We start from the raw sequence: 13,633 nt of genomic DNA, 5'->3' as shown, positions 1-13,633 counted from the left end.
ACGCATCCGCGAATTTTACCGCGATTTGAAAATTTCTTCACGTGTAAAACTGCTGCTGCTTGCCTTCCATTTGCCAGAAATTCGTTTAACCTGCTAACTATCCCTGCCTCATTGCTAGTGTGAGCCTGGACTAATATTAACTAGATACCACTCACCCTGAACCTCTGAAAGGGAATTAAAAGCATTTTAGCATATTTTTTAATTCATTGCCAGCACATATCAAAGCAATTTGGGCCTGTGTTTTCAAACTTCTGTAGTCTAAGCTTGCTGGGGTGAACTGAATCACATTTGATTGCATTTCTGAGAACTGTGTGTTTTCCTTCCATTTCCTTGCCTTGCATCAAGGGGGGGAGGGGATTGCCAGAGAAAAGTGATTACATTGTTTGGTTGAAATCATATTGAGTATTTTCTGTACTGCATTCATTGAATATTGCATCCACCTGAGCTTACATAAAGCATCCTCTACCACATTATACTTTTGTTCCTATTACCAGTGTGCTACCTTATCCATTTCATGTCAACTCATTAGTGATTATGAGAAGCGTGTTAGCGCCAGATTCTCCGTTGTTAATATTTATCATATCAGATTAAGTGTGGTATTCAATTATTAATTTATTATAAAGTGGGATATATATATCTATTGTTTAATTTATCAAATAAACCTTTTAACTTGCAAAACAGAACTACTTCTTGGCTCAGTGGGGTCAGGGGGATTCCAAGAGAGGGGTGTTATATAGGGGTAGTCATCCAGAACGCATGAACTGGACCTAAAGATATATCAATAAGGGTTTTCATTCAGTATTATAGACTAGGCGTTGACTTAGCTGTAGTGTTGAATTGAATCCTCTTACAATCTTGATCAATCTTCTAAATATCCACAAGCTGTAGCCCCTCATTACCCTCCACTCGACCAATATATTCTACTCTCCTCCTAGTCAGGCTGGTCCATTGTTCCAGCCACTTTATGGGACCCCCCTCCATTTGTTGCCCCCCCATAATAAAGGTATGAAGGTTGCACCTTGCACTCTCTTCAACGTCCGTTGCCCCTCTCTGACCTCCCCCATCTGCACCACGAGGTATGGTAGCACTGATCCCTCCTCAAATTCCTTATTATTTACAAAGCCATTCATGAGACAACCCTCCACTCCCTATCTTTCCCACACTGGCTCCCAAAACTACCCACCTCACACTCTGCAATGCCAAACCCTCCTCACCCTCTCAGATCCTCATCTACACTCCCCCTCCCGCCTTCACTTTCTATTCCCTCTTTGCCACTTACCAATGGAACGCTCTACCCTCCGATATCAAGTATAGAACTATGGTCAAGGCCTCAAGACGGCATTAAAAAAAGCACCATCTCTCCTTGAAGGGTGCACTTGAGTGGTGCAATAACAACAACCCTCCCCATTAATCCACTTTTCTGTCCCACTTCTAGATAGCCGTGTAAATATATATATATATATATTGGTTTATCAATGTAATGACAGTATGTGATGCTTCCCATTTCATGTTCTCACCTTCCCGCTTCACCAGCCAGTGTTTGTGTCCACTTGTCACTGAGTTGCCATTGTTGGAGAACCCCGTGATGTGAATGATCTGCCGATGATACAAGATTTTCTTTTTTAAGTATTTATTTATTTATGGAAAAATGGGTAAGAGTCCACAATCAGACCAGGAAAAAATGAGAAGAGTCCAGAATCAGACCTGTAAAAACTGGTAAGAGTCCAGAATCAGACCCGGAAAAACTGGTAAGAGTCCAGAATCAGACCAGGAAAAACTGGAAAAAGTCCAGAATCAGACCTGGAAGCAGAAACACTACTACAAGCAGCAATCTATGAAAAAATAACTCTCAGAGGAACGGACAAGAATTGCCACAGAGGTGCCAGTCAGCCAGTTAAGGTGCTAGTACTGTACTCTGGAACCCACAAGGAGAGGGTCAGTGCACCCCCCACCCTGCATGCACCCAAAGGATGAGGTTACAAGCTCTATGGGCACACTCTCAAGGGGTGGGGGGAGAAAGCATTGCCAATTTACTGAAAACTAAAAACCTAAATTTGTGGCAAGCTATTGAATTGTGAATAATTGCCACATGGCAAAACACAAAACCTTAGAAGATGAGCATACAAACAAGATTGAGAGAGGACTTTAATTTCAGAAAGCAAGCCCCAAAGCACAGGGAAAATCCCCAAGAAGTAAAAGTGTATCACCAAGACCAAGTGTGAAATTAATGAGAATCGAAAGTACATTGCAGAGTCAGTCACCTCAAAGCTGAGGCTGAGCAGAAGTTCTGGAACCTGAAAGAAGAGACCCGGGATCAGAACAGACCATGCAGAAGAAGAACACAAATATTTCATGCACCAAAAGGAGAGAACTGTGAATGAGAAGGAAAATCAATGTAAAGAAAGATTATAACCACTCCACAGTGGTCGTCCCATACAGCTGCTGCAGAATCAGAGAAAGAGTGACAAAGCAAAAAAGACTGTTCCAAGTTGCAATTTGCCATCTTTTACTGATAACAACCATTACAAGTGTGCCGGTCCGGAAACAACGGTGCCGGTAATCTTACCAGCACCGTTGTTTCCGGATTGGCAGACTACGGGATTGCCTGCCGGAGCTGCTGTGCCCGACAGAGCTGACCCTGCCGAGCACAGCGGCCATGGTAGGCAAGCCGTCATGGAAGCACCGGCACCGTTAACAATGGTGCCGTTGCTTCCGTGCTACCCATTGCCATGGAGTCCCATAGGACTCTATGGGAATGGGGACTTACAATTTGATGGGTGCCTGATTTCCCAGACCACAGGGACTGTAATCCCCTGGTGTTACCAGGAAGTCAGGCGCCGGTAATTCATTCCGAGTCCGGCGGCAACCCGCTTGTGGCACCGGCAGGGTTACCGCCAGACTCGAATTGAGGCCTTATCCATGTTGAATCCTTATTACCCTCATTGCAGTTTTCTTGTTCTTTCTTGCCTGCTGGCTTACAGACTTGAGCTGTGACGCAGTTGTCATTGCCGTTTCCGATTCCAGAAATGTACTCACCGCAAGCTCTCATCTTTCCTCATGGTAGGCATATCCCGTCCCCTCCATTAAGAGATGGTTCCAGGAGAAGGAAATAGAGAGCAGGAGAGGCACGCAGCCCTGGGGAAGGGTAAGAGAGGTGCCCAATTAGTTGGATTCCTGCTGGTGGCATTCATATTGCCTTTAGTTACCCATATAAAGTGCCTGGCATGGATGTCTGTGTCTGCTCATTTATTAAGTGATCATTCATTGCTCTTCTTATTAGTGATAGAAGGATACATTGCATGTTTCTATCGAAATAAATAAATACCTTGCACTCTCTGGCTTCAGTTCCAAAGATTAAAAGCCAGCCGGATTGCAAATGATTAACAATGTAATGTCTCAGCTACAAAAAGTCCTGGCACGTTCGCTTTGCCTCTGAGCAAGGCTTCCTCCATTGCACATTGCCATTACATTGTACGTAAGCTATGTTAGGAAGCTAAGCTACTCTTACCCTGAAATAATTAGGTGGGGGCACCTTCCAACCCCCCATTCCCCAGGTTCCCAAGAGCTCAGGTGATATTCTCCAACTGGGAAATGGCTGCCACCCTCCTGTGTGTCACTGGGAGAGCGACACACGTGGGTCCTCTTTCAAATACGAAGAAAATAAAGTGGTGCACAGTGACCTCATAATCTTCCATCAGCAGTTATTCTAAAACCACCATTAAAATATGTGTCAGGCACCACTGACCGAGCTACATGTGCTGGAGGAGCACTTTCACTGCCATGCTTGACATGACTGCCCTAATCTGCATTCTCACATCTAAAAACAAGAAAGGACTGATGAAGAACAAACAAAGTGGCCTGTGGCATCTATCTTCACATAATCACGAGGCCATCTTTCAACAAAAGGAATGGCCTTTTTATCCACCCTGTCTCAGGGACATCATTTCACCAAAATGCCAGGGGTAGCGGAAGTGATGTCATTTAACCCCACCCCAAAGTGATATCGCGGGAAGCGATGGAACAGGAACTTTCACCCGTTGACAAAACAGGAAGTGGCATCATATAGCATTGTACACGACAAAAATATGGCTACGATATCACTATAATGTGATGTACATTTCATACAAGAATGGATTGCCATATGTGTCCTTAAGATCAGTGTGCATAGGCCCATATTACCAAATTACTGTGAATGCAAGCAGACGTCCATGACCAAATGATAATGATGTGTTATTATATAGCCAGTGACGTCTTTATGGGAGGGCAATAGGGGCACTTGCCCCGGGCCCCCACCTTGAAGGGGGGCCCTCAAGGCTGTCTGATATAAAGAAGTCCGTTTCCATTGTTCACCAAACATAAAGGGCACGCATCAGGATATTTTATGGCATGCTGCTGAGGCCAAACCTATTGCCCGTCTGTTGTTGACAGTTACATTCTGCTCTGATTAATTCATCCTTTAATGCTTCTGTGTTCACTGTGGTATACATAGTTTTTGCATTCACTGCTGCACAACTCTTGTAGCATTCTGACCTTTCTGTGGGGATCATGGTGATCAGGTGCAATAGCTTAAGTTGAAATGCATATTGATACATTCAATTGCTGGGATGGTTCAGAATATAGCTCAGTCTGTTATGGTTCAGAATATAGCTCAGTCAGTTAAGCGCTCATTGCAGAGGTCTTTGTTCATATCCAAGATTACAAAACCAAGTTCCAGCAAGCAAATTCAGACATTTCTATGTCTGAGGTTGATAACCTGCATGTATAAGTACTTTGTTTTGTAGCACATCAGCTGCTATTATCAGCAATGTACCGGCGCCAGATAGCGGTTTCTATAAAAAACAAACATAGCATCAGTAAGGTGGCGGTCTAGAAATTGGTTTCTTGAGATGGGTGGTTGTAAAAGCGAGGCAGCCACCACTGATGATGAGCATAAAGTGTTAGTCTGATGATGCGATTAGCTAATCAAATTCAGGACCGTGCAACCAAGGCATTCCTTCTCATATTCTGGCTTTGCCAGCAGACGATACAGTGATCCTGGGCAAATCATAATATATCACTGGCCATACTGCGCTATGTTCTGTGGAAAGGTTTACCTTCTCACATGCTGGTGGCATTGTTTAACACATTACCTGATCTTTCTTTTTATGTATTTTTTATTTATGCCATTTAATTGGAAGGGGTTCTAGACAGAAGAAAGTAGACCAGATATCGCAGGCCTCAGGCAAGCATATTTTAAGGTCTGCTCATTTGACACAAAACAGTTTGCTTTTCTTATACAATTCAAAGGTATATCTGCACGTTTATAAATAACAATTTGACAAGCCTTTGTTTTGGGCATATTTAAAGAGCTTTAAAATACAAAAGAGAATACCAGATTCAATCATTTAAGATCACATCAGTTAGTATGCTCGTACTTGTATACTTTCCTTGATGATGGCGACAGTGAAGCTAGATGCAGCCCCATTTTGCCTAATATGCTGCTATAACATTTGTTTTTAAACATTGTCATTTTGAGTTATGTGATTTTTGTACGTTCCAAGTCAGTTCTATAAAATTGGATTCGTTTTTTTATGAGAAGAACTGGAAAATAACTGCTAAAAATAAAGTTGTAAAGTGCAGACATTGCAGAATGGGTGAAAATCCCAGCATCACTTCTTAACCCATGTGTGATCCCAATCTTATTTAATCTCGTATTGTCTAACCTGTCAAAATTACTACTCCCTAAAACTTTCAAAAGTGTCACCCAAGAGTGATTTCATTCTAAGGGTATGATCTTCAAAAAAGGCTTACTCATGTTTTCACTGGCTGTTGTCTTGCTTAGTCTATAATAATAGTGAGCATTTATAAATTGCACGCCACAACCACTTGCCTTGCTTTGCTCTCTAATGGAAACACTACGTGAAAACCATGTCCCTTTTCTAATCACAGGCTTTCTGGATATGGACACATTCCTGGAGTTTCCAATCCTCGCCCACTATCTATTTGATGATATATGTAGCTTTCTCCGTACTTCCAATCAGTCTCCTGTGTCCATGCTTGAGCACTTTTGCTTTCTTTGAAGCAATAAATATGGGTCCTCTGTCTATTCTGGGTTATGTGCACCTTTTTCATACGATCTTTGTCTGGCATTTATTGTCAATGTTTGGTAAAGGTTTCCCCTGTTCTTGGTCACTCCAATCCCCCTCCTCCTCACCTGTGGTCTCGTCGTCCAAATGTCTGCCAAACCTTTTCTTCCACAGTGCCTTTTTTTTGGAGAGCAGATAAGGTCTGTCCCGGAAGAAAGCCACCCTGACCGTTGGATAAAGCGGTCTGGGGAGGCCCCTCTTCCCGAACAAACTAATTAGGGGAAAAAGCTGAGCGGCATAATAAAACACTATCTGGGCAGTGGCTGAGATGGTCTCCAGAAGCTAACCCCACTCGGTGTTGCTGGTGGAGGTAGGAGCCGGAAGTGGTCCAGTACCTGACCGAGATACTAAGGAAAGGATCGGGTTAAGCAGCAGGAATTCCAAAGGAGCCACGAGAACCAAATGCTAAGGCAGAACAGCACGGGGAAAAGGAGAGAAAACGGAGACACAGAGGAGCGAGAAAGAGAGGAAGCACAGGCGGAGCCACAGAGGAGGCTGCCGGTAGCACGGAGGGAGCGGAGAAGGAGGAAGTGCAGAGCAAAAGCGCGAAGAGAGCAAACAGCGTATCAACCCAAAAGCCTGACGCAAGTAGGTTGCAACGCGTAGGCTTCCGGGTTGATCCAACAGAAAAGGCTTCCGACGGCCGTTAAGCCGTCGAAAGCTAGACCATCACACTAGTTACGGGCAGAATGTGATGGAAGAGTCAATGGCCACCTACACGCCACCGACTCCACACACACCAGTTCCCGTGGCGTGTGACATTTATACTATGGCCGGTGTACCTTCCTCTTGGCTGAATTGATGAAAAGTGGCCTGTGCCTATACGAGAAAACAAGTACCCTTGTCGTGGACTGCTAATGTTGCCCTTGAAATGCTACTTGTTTATCATTCTTATAACAGCAAGAATGAATAGGATAAAGGGACTGAAAGGGAGTAGCCATGCTTATTTTGATCGATGCGAGCCAGCATATCAAGCTATGTATGGGTGGTGATTGCGACGAGAGGGGCATGCAACCAGATATTCGGATCCCTCAATCCCTTTGATTCAGTGGAGGGGGCCCCAAGGGTGTCCATGCCCCCGGGCCCCAAAAGTGCTTAAGATGGCCCTGTATATAGCACTTACGTTCAAGCACTTTATATAGAAAAAATATACACCCAATATCACCCAACCTGTGTTGGTACTCATTTATCGACCTCAGAAGGATGAAAGGCTGAGTTGAGATGTTTAAGAACAGACTAAATCAGTGACTCACTCCCTGAAGTGTGCCTGAAATAAACCTTTAATGAGTCTAGCAATTATTGCATATAATTCCAGAAAGACACATTATTTGGTATTCCTATTCTTTCTTATTTAGGGTCAGTGCTGAAAGTGTCAGACTTGTGGCACTCCTGTTCTTATTTTTCTACTTTCTTTTTAAGGGGCCTGAACAAGAAAGCCAGGCACTCCAGAAGTAAAGAGCCACATGGTGCTGGCCACAGCCCAAGAGCTTGCATTACAAAAAAAAGGGGGGTAAAAAGGGTGACCACAGGGGTCTCAGTTGAGACGCCTGTTAACCCCTAAATGACATCCCTGGATGTGGGTGAAGGATAGAGAAGGTGCTCAGGAAGGCATGAGAAGGAATCGGAGAAAGAGCTATGTGTACGATCGGATCGAATTTATCATGGGACTTAACTGTGTTCTATTGGGTGCAGTGCTAAAAGGATAAACAGCTGGAGAAAAGGAGTTCACTACACCAGGGGGTATGTCAGGAATCTACTCAATGCATGCATGAACATGTTTTCCAGTGGCAACTCTGGTGCTCATTTGGGCACTAGCAGATGAAAGCAGTTTTCAGGTCAATGTTGGCATATATTGTATTTGCAGGTACACTTTGCAGTGGCAGTGTTGGCATATATTGCGGGCACCACCGTTCAAGCATTTTATGGTGGCCATACATTTGGGCACAAACAGCATGAAAAAGAGGGTTTCAAGCTATGCTAGCACACATAGTCGCAGCCATCATTAACACGTGTTTAACAATGGCAGTGCTGACATATTTTGTGGGCACAAGTGTCATGAAAATGTTGTATATTGCTCCAGGGTACTCTTGGTGATCTGGCATCCATCAATTCGTTTTTATCATGTGCTACCCCACAGAACGGATTGTAAATTGTATGGGTTTTTAACAATTTGTTCTTAGATACAGTTCTGCAAGCTGCACCAATTGAACCCATTATTTTAAAAATGTTCCTACTATCCTGCAACATTGGTTTGGGCTACCTCGCCACATTCTGTCACACACTTTAAATCGGGGAAAATATGAACACACCTCAAATGAAAACAAATAAAAGTCACCAGTGACCTGGCTATAAAGCAGGTACCATGCCAGCATCTCCACCGTAGCATAATGTCTTTCTCCCCTTTTAAGTAGGTAACTGTATTCTGTCTCAATTGTAGAAACCTCCAGATTTGAAATCGAAATGCACTGATCCACTTCTGGCATCCACATACAAGAGGCAAACCACTGAAACAGTGCAATGCCTGTGTAGCTAACTGCAACACTGTCATTAGCACACTGCCCGGGGAAACACTGGCGTCTTTATGATTCTATAGCAATGCTTCACTGCCATTCGTGAAGTTGCCACAGTGGAGCCCATTTTTCGCTGGTGGTAAATGCGTGCACTGACTGATTTCTGATAGAGATACAGCCCCTCTGAGACAATACTAATTCCCTATCATTTCTTTAGTGTTATGTGACAACACATAACTCACATTTCTCACTGTCACACCTGCTTATTGGTATTACACTTTTCTATAACAGTTCAGCGCTGATCTTGATATCCGGCCTTTTAAGATGTCATTTTTCATTGTATTGGGCATTACAGTTGGTAATGAAATTACCATTGGCGGTAATGCATAACCACTCGTGATCATTTCGCCATCGTCAGTAAAAACAGCAGAGCAGATTTTTCAGTCAGTGTTTTGCTGTCTGAGGGTTTTTGCCATTCACCACCGGCAAATGGCATTCCCACTCTCTTAGATTGAATGGCTTGTATGTTTCCCTTGGTAAACTCAGCTGGCCTTCCAGGTATATTAACTGGCATCTTTCTGTATTGGTTAAAAAAACGGTGCAGAGACATTTTCCAGAGCAAGAGCAAAACTACTTCCCAGAGCCCCAGTGTCATGCACAGGACGCAGGACCGAGAAACAAGCCTCACCAACGGAAACAGAACAAACAGAAACAAACAGAAATGTGAGCCATAATCTCTCTTTCAAAGCTCTGCCCAGAAGATGTCTCGTGTTAAACTCTCCCCCCATGTCTTAAGTGTCTCGGTGCCCCAGGGATCTGGGGGTCTGTGGATTCTGGAACCCCTGGGCCAGTAGTGTGAGACCTAATGTGACTTGGCTAAATGTTGTAAGACGGGAGGGCCATGTCCAGGCGCTGGAATGCTTGACAAATATATTTCACTGTCTTAAGTCGTGCATTTCCTGTTAGTCAAAATAAAGTGCCAAAAAAACCAGGGCTCGCATACAAGTGTGGCAGCCAGAAAGAGCCGCCATTGGATTAATGAAGAAGCAAGCATCGGATTGGCTGGGATTCACAGTCTTTCTTCCTGCCAAGTCCACAGTATCTGACAGAAAGCGGGAAGCCATTTCTACATCCACTTCCGTCGATCCATTGGCATATGTTTTGAGATCCTAAAATATGAGAGGTGTTTTTGTGCTGCCTGTATCCAAACACAGTTAATAATGTAATAGTTTACACATGTCGCATTATAAGGATTCTTGACAGATAAATCTTGTATACCGTTTTTTTGTTTTGGCTGTTAGTCAGCACTGAAAGTGCTTGCTGCAGGCTGAAACTATTGTTATGGGAATTACACATAGAAGAAAATGAGATGTGAGGAGGGATACAGAGGGCCCGATTAATGCAATTAATTGCGAAGGAAATTAGGACTTTGCGTGCCAAACCGTGCACAAAACCCCCTTCATCGATTCATGGAATCAACTGTGTTTTTTTTTGGTGCTTTGCATGGACTTTGCGCAGGCTCAGCATGTCTCTGGGAGCGGGCGAGTGCCTTGTGTGAGACACTACTCAAAGCGTGGGTGTGGCCTGTGCAGAGACCAAAGTAGGGGGAGGAACACATGAAATGAGGATGAACAAGGGAAAATGTGGGCGTTACGAGGCAGTCCATCGCATGCCCACAAAAGCGCACAAGCAAGAGTATTCATGCATCTGAACGCGCAAACTCTCGTCGGGAAATGCCCACGCAAAGCCTTGATCTATACGCCACCGTAAGGCAGGCGCACAGATACTTGCCTATAAGAATCGCTGTACAGAGGTGAGATTCTATGTTTTATTTAGGGGTGCATGAACACAGACAATGTTCTGATCTAAGTTAGGGGTGCGCATATGCAGTGTAGCAGGGTGCAGGAACGGTTTACCCGGGTTTGCATGCAGATTGACCAGAGTTTTACCTGAGTTACGGTAAATGATACGCATGTTCCCGGCGTGGCGGTAACAGTTAAAGGGGACTCAGCGCAGTGTCGTTGATGTGCTGGCTTGGGTGCGGGGTACCCCACGCAGTGTTACCATAGTGCATGAGTTTGCGGCCGGGGAGCCTGCAAAGTTAGAAGTATGTGGCTGAATTTGCTTTGCTTGGGGGTGTGCCAGGGGCTGCAACCTGTGTATAGGGTTCCTTTGCAGGAACAATTACATGAATACGAGGAGCACGCAGAAAAACGTATGCGTGCATGCTCGCGCAGAGGTGTTCTCAGTGCACAGGATTTGCAGGATCTATGCACACTTTTCCATGAATCGGGCACACAGTCTGTGGGTTTTGTTTGGTTATTTACCCACGCCTTGACTACTCCTGGACATTCTAATCCCTATGGTCATTCCCACCTACCACCTGCCCTTCCCTTCCCAGAAAACATCCCCCTCTTTGCCTCTAGCCTGTGTTTTCTAAGCACCCTTTTGAAAGGTAATGGCTTAATTACAACTATCCACCCAGCTCCTGATGTAACAAAACGGTATTAACCAAGCATGCATTTAGCCACATGATATATAAACAGTATGGGACTAATATTTGAGTCCTATGGAGTATAAATGTAACCGCTAAAGACAGGTGTCTTTACACCTGGCTTAACACCTCCTTTCAAGCTCTGGTGGATTTTGATTGTTTTTTAAGGCATAGGGCAGTGTAGGAAGGGAGTTATGTTTCCGTCTCCTGTTTGCCTTCTGCCTTCAAAAAGAACTTGATTTTTTGCCAGCATGAGATTTTCATGCAGCGTGAAACCAATGATTTCCTATGGACTACGCCTGTTTTTTGCACCAGCAAAAAAACAAGCGGACTTCATAGCAAATCATTGTAATCGCTGCCTACCATGCGTACACGGCAGGCAGCGTTTACCCTCTTTGCACTGTGGAGTGCAAAGGAGAGATGTTAAGAGACTTCTGCCGTCTGTATACATTTCTCATTTGCACTCTTCAGTGCAAATGAAGAAAATAAATTGCCCGTTGGGGACCTGTCTGCACCTAAGTTTGAAAAGCAGGGAGTTGAAAAAAGAAGTTACTATACGTTTTCAGAATAGGATAGGAAGGATAGGATAGACAGCGGAGGAGGGCAGGGTTATGTGCTAGGGGAAAAGATATGTGTTAAGGCTCTTTCTGAATAAGTGTGGTGATGGAGGATGCAGTACATATATGAAGAGGTAGGCCGTTCGATGCCCTCGGTGCCCAGTGGGTGGATGGTTGCTTTTGTGTGCATGTGAGCTTGCACGGTGGAATCTGGGAGTCTGTAGAATGTGCTGGCCGCACGTCTGGTGTTTGTGTGGGTGATTAGTTTGAGTATGTCATGAAGGCATGATGGAGTTTTGAGGTGGATGGCTTTCAACACGTACACAATGGACTTCCAAAATCTAACTACTACTAATACTACTTTGGAGACCGCTGAGGGGCAGAGGACAGACATGTCTCACTTAATCTTACATCAGAAAACATACCAGTAAAAATAATAAATTGGACCTCATTAGGAGTCCGGTGGTAACCCTGCCGTTGCTACCGGCGCCTGACTGCCCCGTGCCACTGGGACATTACAAGTCCAGCGGCCCGGGAAGTCAGGCGGCGGTAAAATGTTAGTCCCCATTCCCATAGAGTCCCACAGGACTCAGAGGTGCTGGCACCGTTGCTAATGGTGCCGGCGCTTCCATGAAGATTCTGCCTTCCCTTGCTGATGCGCCACCAGGGTCAGACCTGTCAGGCGCAGTGGCCCTGGTAGGCAAACTCATAGTTTGCCGGCCCGGAAACAGGGGTGCTTGTAATGAGGCCCATTGAATCTGGGGAAAGTCCCTTTTCAATCGCTGCTAACATTGCATGCTTTCATCAGCTTTTGCCCTCTTTCGAATCGAGTTTGGATCTGATTGGCAGTATACGAAGGTCATTATAGCATGACATGCCATTCTGCAAATGCTACAGAAAAATTAAAAAAATGCCCAGAGCCGAGGGCCTGACCATTTTCCCAATCAAAACCCACCCTGCATCTCAATATTCCTGCAACCGCTGGTGTAGAGGTTGCGGGAGCCAGATCTGGGATGTAAGGGAGGGGGAGAGGGGTACTTCGTTATGAGCATAAATCGTTCCAGTAAACAAAAGGATAATACAAGACACAGGCTACAAAATTCCAATATGTGTGAATAGATACATTTGGCAATAGTATTTACAAATGAGTCCAAATCTACAACATGTAAGCCTACATGCATGCACAGAAACGTAGCCGCCCCCCCATAGCCATGTAGAAACATGCACAGCCTTCAATCCTTCTAAAGTCAATAAAGAGAAAAGCAATGGGTTGCAGGATATGAAGTGTTTTATTTATGTCGCACAAGACACTTTGCTATGTAGCCGATGCGTGCCTATTCCATGCCTACACAAAAGCCAAAACTCTTTGCTTTGCCAATGCTTGTTTCTATCCGGAATTCAATTAAATGAACTGATGCAAGGATACCCATTGGAGCTCATTGCATTGAGCATTGGATAGGTATGATTTTTCCATTTTGCATTTTTTGACTCTGTTTTTTATAGAACGACGAGGCCCTATCCGATACTTGTATTATGAAGGCATAGCGCTGTAGCATACCTATCCTATATTGCCATCATAAGTGTATTTTAAGCACCACCCCCATTCTCCATTTTAATTATAAATGCAACGCACTAAACCAACTCATATAACTGCACCTAACAGTACTGTCTGTAATCCATCACTTTCTTACACGTGAACTTTACACTATGTTGTCTGCCCTATATTTTCATTATAAGTTTATATTAGGGTACGTCGCTTAACGTGTAGGTTCAGCGTGAAAACATATTTCTGAAATGCCCCTAAGATTTACTTTCATCGTAGATATGTCTTACAGTACAGGACCACCACTGGTCTGTACTGTTGTAATACAATCCTACGACAGTACCGTCGCTGGCCTGCAAAGTCCTGTCAAATGAAAAGGGCCATCATTTGGGAATGTTCCTGAC

This window comes from Ambystoma mexicanum, chromosome 10, assembly GCF_040938575.1.
Source record: "Ambystoma mexicanum isolate Mex_15411 chromosome 10, UKY_AmexF1_1, whole genome shotgun sequence".
NCBI classification, from domain to species: Eukaryota; Metazoa; Chordata; class Amphibia; order Caudata; family Ambystomatidae; genus Ambystoma; species Ambystoma mexicanum.
Note: the sequence above shows the minus strand (reverse complement) of the source record.